Source organism: Helianthus annuus, chromosome 9, assembly GCF_002127325.2.
Source record: "Helianthus annuus cultivar XRQ/B chromosome 9, HanXRQr2.0-SUNRISE, whole genome shotgun sequence".
Taxonomy (NCBI): Eukaryota; Viridiplantae; Streptophyta; class Magnoliopsida; order Asterales; family Asteraceae; genus Helianthus; species Helianthus annuus.
The window spans coordinates 173,886,639-173,897,581 of NC_035441.2; the positions used below are offsets into that span (position 1 = coordinate 173,886,639).

At 33.8% G+C, this 10,943-nt stretch overlaps 1 long non-coding RNA gene across 2 annotated transcripts; it reads left to right on the top strand.

The window, feature by feature from the left end:
- Positions 1 to 5,115: 5,115 nt before the first annotated feature.
- LOC110879649 lies at positions 5,116 to 7,779 on the top strand. Of its 2 annotated transcripts, XR_004867862.1 has the most exons (4): positions 5,116 to 5,272; positions 5,381 to 5,466; positions 6,401 to 6,580; positions 7,470 to 7,779. It is a non-coding gene; the product is annotated as an uncharacterized LOC110879649 (long non-coding RNA). The 2 variants fall into 2 exon arrangements; XR_002558853.2 differs by lacking the exon at positions 5,381 to 5,466 and having other exon boundaries at positions 5,123 to 5,272.
- The last annotated feature ends 3,164 nt before the right edge of the window (positions 7,780 to 10,943 follow it).

The window sequence follows — 10,943 nt, forward strand, 5'->3', positions numbered from 1 at the left end:
AAGTTGTGCGTTCTACTCTTTTCCCCCTAGACTACAATAGAAAGTCGATATGCCCTTTCACAAAAGGAATCTATTGTTGAAACTAAAGGGATTATAAATTTATATATTTATATTGGGGTTTTTAAACATCTTTCTAGACCAAAGGGTTCATTTATAAAATTAGATGATAAGAGGCTAACACTTGTTTGCACCTTTAGAATTTTTTTAACTATACTCTACTCTACACCAAATATTCTAAATTAGAGGCTGTTTGTTTAGCTTTTAATAAGCATTTTAATGGTTCAGACCTCTTATTGATTCAGTACTTAATGTTTTAGACTGTTTGTTTCACGAACAAATATCTAAATAGTTCAGACATTTGCCTGTGAATGGTTAAGCATTGTATTGAGTCTGAATGGTTAAGACCTCTAATCTGAATTGGTCAGACATTTGCCTCTGAACAGTTAAGCATTATATTGGCTCTTAATGGTTCAGACCTCTTACTGGTTCAACACTTAATAATTCAGATTTCTTACTAGTTTAGCACTTAACCATTTAGAAGTTGTCAAATAGCCCCTTACTCTCCTTTGGACATGAGACCTATAAAGTAAATTAACCCTAAATTAGTTAGGGGTGAGCAAGTTTAGGCCCGGACCGAAAATAACCGAGAACCGAACTGAAAATATACCCAACCCGACCTGAACCCAAGTACCTAGGTATTTAGATCGGTTCCAATTTTTCATATAAAATAGTGTCGGTTCTCGGTTCTTTTCATGGTGAAACCCGACTTGGACCTATGGACCGGAACCGACCCTATATTTAGGGTAATGAATCGGTTCTGTATTTTATGTTTAATCGGTTCTCGGGTCGAGTCGGGTAATGATCGAGTTTTTCCTTTTACTCACCCCTAAAATTAGTTGTTCGCACCATTAGATGATGGCATGTGTTTATATTAATATTTAATATTCTCTATTCAACTTTGTTTTATCCCACAATATTGTTAGGATTATAAGGTTTCATGCATAATAACAGCGGTTGTTATTCTTGAGTTATTTTTTTACTCTCTATGTTTTAGTGATTTTAACCAATTGAGTTCAAAATCAAAAAGTTTAACGCCCTGAGTCCCTAGCTATTTATTTTATAACACTCCGAGTCCAATTTTGTTCATTTTATAAAGGTTTAAGTCCAATTTTGTTAAAAAAACTGGACTCAAATGGTTAAAACCACTAAAACACAAGGACTCAAAAAGTAATTTACTCTACAACTTATATTGACAATGACTAATCGAGTACGTACGACATCAACATATCCCACATCGCCAGCATCACCTTCAATGGAATAACAGTCCAGCGGAGACGCAGGGGGCAGTTGACTCCACCATCTCCATCCGACGACATCCTTCGCTCGTCAACGGTTAGCCCTTAACCCAGTCGCCACCACACCACACCACAACACCAACCATCACCACGCAACCGCAGTCAGAGTCATGCATAAACATGGTTTTGTTTCTAATAATCAAATGAATATAGGAAGTTTTTAGAAAGAATAAAAAGAACGACATCATGACAAATGAACATGAACACTAATGTTCTTAGCAGATTTACAAATAGGGCAAATATCAACAAAAAAACACATAGTGTACAAAGGCATAGATGCCTACAAGGAAGCAACAACACACATGACTCAGCTTCACCACACAACTGATTTGTGTGTGTAGTTTTATCAATTGAGGGTTACTAACTATTTGTGTGTTTAAACGGAGAGATAGAGAATAAAGTACTTGCAAGTGATTGTGTAGCATAAATGAAGAAGAAAGCATGAATTGAAAATGTAAAAAGCTAAAAATATATATGATAAATTATGTTGGATATTTTAGTGTAATTTGAGATTGCGTGTGACATACAAATAAGAGTGCACGCTTATTTGAATGTCATCGGGACTAACAGGAGAAAACTGAAAATAAGCTCTCTCAAACGATTTTGAAAAACCCTAGACGAATTCCCAGTTCGGGAGAATCCCTAAAAATTCTATAAACCAAATTTCTCATACAGAAATCTAGAATCAATTTTGATTTTATGCGATCAAAGATTGGTAGCCACTCCAGTTGTTTGATTTGAAAGTGAATACACGACTTCAGATTTATCCAAGCAATTTTGAATTTCCACTACAAATTATCGGGAAGGAAAACAAAGAAAGTCAAACAAATTTGATTTTAGGGGTTCTCTAGGTCGGTGTTTGTCAACACATCTGGCAATAAAACAAAATAAAAAAAGGTGTATTGTCATAGAGGGGTGGTAGATTTTTGGTTGTTAGGTGAAGACAGGTATGCCCACGGGACAAAGAAGGTGCATGAACTTTTATCGAGATGGTGTTTGTGTTATTTTTTTCACGCTATATTAGTTTCATTTCTTTTGGTCAGCAGGGGCGGCCCTGGGGTGTGCGAGGAGGACCACCGGCCAGGGCCCGTGATTTCGAGAGGCACGTTTTCTTTGAATACGAACTAATGATTTCGGAAAATAAATAAAAATTCAGTTTAAATCGTGAAAACCCAATATATACATGTACACTTGGTTTGAAAAGGCAAGAAGTCCACAAAAGTGACAAGATCTAAAAACGAGGCACCAAACGTAAAAGCGCACCGTTTTTTTTTACATACGGCGCAACCACAATGGATTTTTGGCGGGAAAAATGTGAGAAACCTTATGTTTCACACGGGATCCGCTATGGTATTGTCACACCCCAACCAATGGCGGAAACATCGGGATGAGACGAAGTGTGAAGATTGCTCGAGACATCATAACGCTATTTGTGACAATAATTTAATAATCCAAATTTCATTTCCAAAATAAATGTCAAAACATTACAAGAAAAGCAAATAACAACATTGTTCAACATAACATAAACAAAATTGATACAACACTTTAAACCTAAACGTCTAAGTGAGTATTTAGGCATCTTTGCTATCCGTTTTCATTTCATCATCATCAACCTGTAACATGTTTAAAAATACAATTCAATGCAAAAGCAAAGGCGAGTATACAAGTTTGGTACGTACATAGCATAAGTTAAAAAGTGTGATCAATTCCTCATGGCAAGCATATGATTCAAGATAAACCTTAAATATGGCATGTGTCTAACATATCAAACCAAGAAAACGCAATATGCTCAAGACATAACCTCAAGTTTACGGGCGGGTCGTTAATCCTATAGCGCTACATATGTCAAGGTTTGGCTCGTACGAAGTTAATGATAAGTTCAACACATAAGAATAACCCAAGTTTAAAGTATCAAGTCATCACGTATACAAGCATGTTATAGGAACGTTCATGTGTTTAATAAAGTGTTCATGTGTAAGTTAATAGGTAAACATGTTACACCCCAAAAGTGGTAAAAGTAAAAAGGGGGAAATACGAGTATACTCACGGTTTACAAGTGGTGACTTGAAATTCCGAGAGCAAGTTTGTAGATGAATTAGTTCGGAGCACCTTGTCCTTCTACACAAGGAAACGTAGGTGTGTGAGTTTGGCGTATAACGGAAGATTATAGATTCGGAGTTTTTAATATATAGAAAGTAACATAGGTGAAAATAATCATCTTGTACGCATAACTCTTGTTCTTGACACTATTGAAACTCAAAAGAGTTGGTATGATTTCATGGATTCTAAGATCCATTAGAGTCGTAACAAGGGCATGGTCATAGATGATGTAACGTCCACTTAACAAATAACTATTAAGTCATCATCAAGTCTTAGTTACTTAGATGTATACATATAGAATAACTTAGATATTATATATTTTACAAGTCTTATGATTCAAGCATGAGGTAGGAGATTAATGTCTCCATTTAGGTACCTCTTTGTGTCATAGAATACATACATGAGGTAGGAAGAACAAGCTTCCATTTAGGCACCTCTATTGTTCACCACTACACTTGTTGTTATAAACAACAAGGAGGGTCATGAACATACAAGTATCAAGGTATTAACAACAACTAATCTATAGCAAAACATCAAGTAATGAGTGGATTCTTATGAAGGATAGCCCAAGCTAATCCAACCATCACACATTCAACAAGTTTCACACTTGAACATTACTTGTGGGTAAAACCCTAATTAAAAACAGAAAGTTTATGAGGTTTTAACCTCTGATTTAGATGTCTCAACCTTGTTTTTAAGCTTAACCAACCATGGGATAAGTTGTAAGCATTAGGACATAGGTATGAGATGTGTTGGACACAAGTTGCATAGATTTAAACAAGTTTTTGATGAACATAAAAACAAACAGAAAGTTTATGGACTATTTCGGGGCATTTCCAGGTCTGATTTCTCCAAGGAGAAGTCTAGGAATCGAACCCCATGATTATACAAGCAAGTAGGAAAAAGAATCGAGTGAATCGGATAAGAATTGAGTGAGTTATGCTCATTTTCGTGAAGGGGTGTCAATCTACTCGAACCTTTGCTTTCAGCTACGGTTTGGAGGATGTTTTGAGAGTTTTTAGTGTTGCAAAAGTGGTAGGGAGGCTGGTTATAAGTGGTATTTATAGGGGGAAGGATTAGGGTTTCAATGGGTTGGGCTTTAGAAGTGTTTAGAAGGGGTTACACCTTGAAACTAGCCCACAAAACCCAACTATATGGGGCTGAATTTTGCTGAATTGGGCTGCCATATTTCTTTATTTTTTTTATTTTTTTAAAACATTATAATAAGTAATTTTGTTAATTAAGTTGTGTAATAATATGCAACAATGTTTCCCCTAACTTGTAACAAGGTGAAATATGAAATAAAACATGATTTAACTAGGCAAAAAGTGTAATGTACAAGTATGTAACATGTTTGTAAGTAACAAGTATATGTCACATATTTACAAGTTCAACATATGTTTGTAAGTATCACAAAGAAGTATCAAATGATCTCATGATTAATCGTATTATGGTGTATGTATAGTATGTAACAAGGAAATGCAAGTTTTCATTCATGATCAAAATCTCGAGTTTACAACGAGTACTAGAAGGAACGAGTACAATGATACAAAGCTTCCAAAATTAGCAACACGAGTAAGACAAGCTATAAATAGAAAGTGCAAAACACAGGGCGTTACAGGTATCCATACCCGCATGGTTTGACCCGGTATATAAATCATGGAATAACCTAATTCCCTCATTCTTCTCATTCAAGCCGCTTCCAGGATACGTTTCTTTTACAAAACCCTAGCATCGGCATCTTTAATCGCCACCATCACAATCTTGGTTATTTGTCTGTCACCGCCACGTTTTACAAACCCTAAATATCAACACAGGTGCTTCTTCTTCTTTCTTCGTTAATCGTTGTTCTAACACTTCATTTTTATTTTGATTTTTTAGATTTCATAGATTTTAGATATCAATGTTTCTTCATTTTTTTCCAGATTCAGCATTTGTTTGAAGGTTTAAATCGAACAATTGATATGATGCTGTTATATAGAAGAAATATATATATATTTCTTGTAAAAAGGTCAACTTCATTTTCATCGCATGAATACCGATTCGTCTACAGTAGCATAATTAAGGTTTAAGTTTTGTGGGTAATTTGGTCTGGTTTTTGTGGGTTTAAAAATTATTTGATTTTTTTTGTTGTCTGCAAATGTGATTGAGGGTAATTTGGTTGTTGTGAGGGTTTGGTTCACTTTTCTGGTTAAATTGATGTTGAATTTTGCTAAAGTTTAATTGTTTGAGGTAATTTGGTGGTTTTGTGGGTTTTAAAAATCAGGGATTTTGAATGAATTATTTTAAGTTTTTTTTTGTTTTCTTAAATTGGAGTCTAATTATGTGAATTTGGTTCTGGGTGGAGTTTGGTTTTGCTACAGTTGAAGGTAGCGTTCGTTTCAAAAATAGGTAATAAATTTTGATTTCCGTGAGTTGTTCTTTCCTTCGATTTTAGGGTTTTTACAATCTGTGTGTTGTTTTTGGTATTTTTAATTTTTTTGTGATATTTTAAGAAGCTTTAGATGCAATGTAAGAGCAATTTTTAAGTTGGGGGGAAAAGATCTTCTTCCGAAAGTGAAGGGAACCAAAACAAAACATTAGATGGTGTTGGCATTTGCCATTTTTTTTAGTTCTGGGTACATAACATCTCTTCATCTAGAATATTTGTTATTTAAATTATTATTATATATAGTCATGTTTTCATGGTGTCTATAAAAAAATATACCTTGTGTTACTTATTTTTGGAGTTTGCTTTTTATTCTCTGTTACTAATACTCAAAAGCTAAAACTACATAAGGAAACCTTTTTTTCAGACTATAGGTGTTAAAATTGATGGGTTGTATACTTGTATATGGGTCAAAAAAGTTGAATTTATTGATTATATGACTGGTAAACATGCATATGGTGCAACAACTGGAGCTTTAGTAAATAATAAATATGAATGGCTTTGTTACTTGGTTCAGGTTGCAAGGTTGCATATGGAGAGCACGGGTCAGATGGTTCAGGCTGCATATGGTAGACGGGTTAGATGGTTCAGGCTGCATATGGTAGAGTACAGGTTAGATGGTTCAGGACTTCAGGCTGCATATGGTAGAGTACGGGTCAGATTACAAGTTCCAACCCCTTTACAAACCCTAAGCCCGGTAATTTACTCTTTATAATTTATTTGTTTGTGGCATTATAGTAAATTTGTAGTATAATCATGAACTATCTTAACCATTTTGACTTTTTTTAAATACGAACTAATGATTTCGGAAAATAAATAAAAATTCAGTTTAAATCGTGAAAACCCAATATATACATGTACACTTGGTTTGAAAAGGCAAGAAGTCCACAAAAGTGACAAGGTCTAAAAACGAGGCACCAAACGTAAAAGCGCACCGTTTTTTTTTACATACGGCGCAAATAATTATACAATTTGTTATTTATATTTTGTATGGGTTCCCAGCACCATTTACCCAATAGTTAGGCACTAAATTTTATGTTTTAATATTGAAATCACATAGATGTACAACCCAAAAAGCATGTTGTATAACAGTTTGCCACATAAAAAATTTATTAATACGCTAGGCTTGCGCCTCGGTGGATTTTTTCCTGCCAAAATTGTGCGCTTCATGTATTACATGTGCCTTATGTAGCCAAAGGCGTTGAGGCTTGCGCCTTAGTTCGCCTCGCGCCTCAGGCACGCCTTTTAAAACCAAGCCTGACAACCCACTCAACCGGACCGGTTCGGCATATCACTCCAAAATCGTAGTTAACAGCGTTTTATAAAATTGTAAAAAATAGTCGAACTGGATATTAAAACCCTTGATATATAATCCGATAATCTTTATTTGAGCTATACGTTCAACATCTTTTTTTCTTGAGAGGATCCGCCAGATCCCTCTCACATAGCCTATGTAAAAAACGATTCCCGCAAGATTCAAGTTTATACTCTTATATCACTAAGTTAAGAACTAATTTTGAAAATGTGCCTGAAATGCCACCAAAATGTATGTCCCTTATTTTTTTTTATTTTTATTTTTTTTGCAGCTGTACAGTTAAATGCTAAGACCTTTGCAAATATTAATGATGGAAAGCATGCTCCAAAAGACATAAGGGAGTTAGTGTAGGGAATTTTAGATACTGATCATTTTTTTGTGTTAACCAAATCAAGTTACCAAGGTAATATTAGATAATAGTAGTGTGGAAAGAAAATCCATCATGTAGGGTTATTCTTAATACTATTTTACAATTTTTTTTCTTTTGCATGTATTGGTAAAAATTGAATTGTACGTTGCATTTTCTTGCAAATTTAACTAATTGACCCATTAGAGATATGAACAGATATGATGGTTCATCATGTTTAAACCTAGCATATTGCCTCCTATTACTACATCATGTATTAAAATCCATGAAAACCTCCAAAAAATAGTTTTACTAGACAAATGTTAGATTATTGTTTTATATTTGATGGGTGACACTGATAAATAGAACATTTGTTTAAAAGAAACGGGTCAAATGGTTCAAATAGGTTCAAAAACCAAATTCTTATGATCAGGCACCTCCGTTTATAGTCGTGCTAAAAGATTCAGGCATCTCATGTTATCTAGGTTGGTTTTTTTAAATCAGGTACGCCACGGTTACGTTACAAATTAACCTTACTTTGTTTTGGAGAAGTTCCATTCAGGATCCGCTTATTAAAAGTTATAATCAAATATGCAAGTCTAGCCTTATATGCAACAGTACTGCTACTTTGAAACCCCACATGCCAGCAAAATAAAAATTTTAACTTCACTATAGATTCGTATTGCAAACATTAGTGACATGGGGTGATGATATTGCTATTGTTTTAGTGCTTAAGATCAATATTAGATCCATATGAGCAATTTTATCATATGATCATGATCTGAAACATCCTTTTACACCTGTTTTAACGCGCGTCAGAAAAGGGGCATTATTTAACATTGCGCATCTTTATAACATATCTATTTGTATAAATTATTTTAGGTTATTTAATTAAGATGTTAACCATAAAGTACCTGTAAAATAACTTTCTCAAACCCGGGAAGCATTCCCGGGTGTTATTATATGATGAAGATGCTGGTGAAGTACTTTTGATATGTTAGATTTTTTTAGTTACTTCAAAACATATACACCAACATCAACTTCTTTCTATTTCATTTGTTGTGCTTGACTTTATAAACCATTTTTTTGTTAAATTACGTTGTAAGCATGCTTTGATCGTTTTCATTTCATAAAATTACAATACCTGGCCAACGGTCAAACCCAATTTAAGTCGTAAGGAGTATTTAGGGATTTATTAATTATCTCATTTTCATTATTCAACCCGTGTATAAAAGAAACATTTACATACATGATTATATAGTGTCATTATATGTATTGAAAAAGACAAAAATCTTAATCCAAATAAAATGAGTTAATTGCGCGGATAGTCCATGTGGTTTTTCATTATTTCACGTTTAATCCCTAACTTTTTAAAATTACATGTGTGCCCCTTGTGGTTTCATCGTTTGTTACTCGTATAGTCCCCTGACTGGATGGAGGTTAATCTATCCAGTTAAGTCCATGTAAAACGACTAAATTACCCTTACTATTAAAAACTAATTAAATAATAAATATGTGGGGCCAACTTAACAACCCAATCTCTTCACCGACTCCGGCGACAGGTGACTTTTGGCGACCTGGAATCATTTAACTTCTGGTTATATATAAAAATTCACTTATATCATTCTAGATTTTGAATCCATGAGCAACCTTTCAATACATGATTCATATTAATACATTAATATTTACATTATATTTAATTCTATTATTAGTTACTTAATTTTGACATTTGTTTCAGGGCAATGATAAAGAATTTATCATAAAAAAAGTCACATTCAAGTGTTAAGAATGATGATGCTAACACCATATGTGATATCAATACAATCAACAAACGTAAATTGGTTGATGTCTACAAGTATTCAACTCCAAGTAATTTCAAGGATTTGGACAAAGTTAGCAAGAAAGATACTTAGCTTATATCTCTATTAATTTAAATAAGCTGTTATGATTTTTATGTTTTTACCAATAGGTATTTTGAATATTTCCGTTTGTTTGATACGGTTGTTTGAACTTTATATGTTTTTTTAATATATATGAATAAATCCATCCTTTTTAATCAATATTTTTTTTTTCCTTTCAATGTAATCAACTTATGATCTGTCGTGTACGGATGACGTCAAATGATTAAATTACTAACTTTAACATTAATCGATGAGTATTAATAAAATAAAAAAATACATATAAATTTCTAGGACACGTTTATAGCGTGTTTATGAATTTTATTAGTTTAAAATTCAACTAAAAGTGTAATATAAAATAATTAAAAAACAAAAAATATAACATTTTCTATGTGTTTACGAAACAACCTTTAACTCAGATGTCAATAACAATTAAAAGGTAATAAGCTTTACACGAAAACTATGAATACATATGTAGACAAATTTAGGATACTGATGAAACGAAACAAATAAATTATTGTCAGAAGGGAGAGAAGATACTAACGACTTTCAATATGTTCTTTGTGTACCTTTTATTGTCGAAAACTAAATTTTCCTAACCCGGGATGTTCCCGGGTGATAGCCTAGTACTACATATATGTATATAAAAGACTATAAAACCCCTATATTTCAAAATATTGATTTGGCTCAGCTGGTTTCTGTGCTTATCTATACCCAAATCTTGGGTTCAACTCCAAGGGTCTCCTTTTTTACTCCATTATATCAATTTTAAGGTGGTTGAAATAGATTGGGCTACTTTTTTTAGGCTTGAAAAGGGCACTTGAATTCTTGGAGCCGGCCCTGTTGGTCAGTGGCGAAGCTTAAGATTTCCGACCGGGGATCGAAAACGTATATATCTAAAAAAATTATAAAATCGGGGGGTCGAAAACGTATATACCTAAATAATTCTATACGAAAAATACATACCGGACACTACTGAGCGAAAAGTTTGGGACCCCCCCCCCCCCCCCGGGCTGCCCCTTCTATGCTACACCCTTGCTTTCGGTAACCAAGTAATGGATATCAATGTCTCATCCAAATCACCCAATAAACAAACTTGATTTGGGTTTCGGCTTTCAACTATTTAGGAAGATTAACCAACTGGGTTAGATTATTATTGGTTATGCAACTCCGTCAAGTTGTAACACAACCGATGAATCCTAAATCAAAACAATTGCAAACACGATACATGCCTCTACTCTAATTTTTGATCTCATACCTTTTCAATCGATCATTCATATACCAAACTCTAACTTAATAACTATACTTTAACTCGTATGAAAACCAACACATTTTAATTTTTTTTTTCATTTACGGTAATAGAAAATGAGAGGTGAAAATGAAAAGAATATAGAACTTCAGGGGTAAGTCCAGAACTATTCTAATTCATTCGTCCTGTATTCCGTGACGCACACTCCTCTACGTGAATCAACGGTCTAGATCTCCCCAAGTAGATCGAACG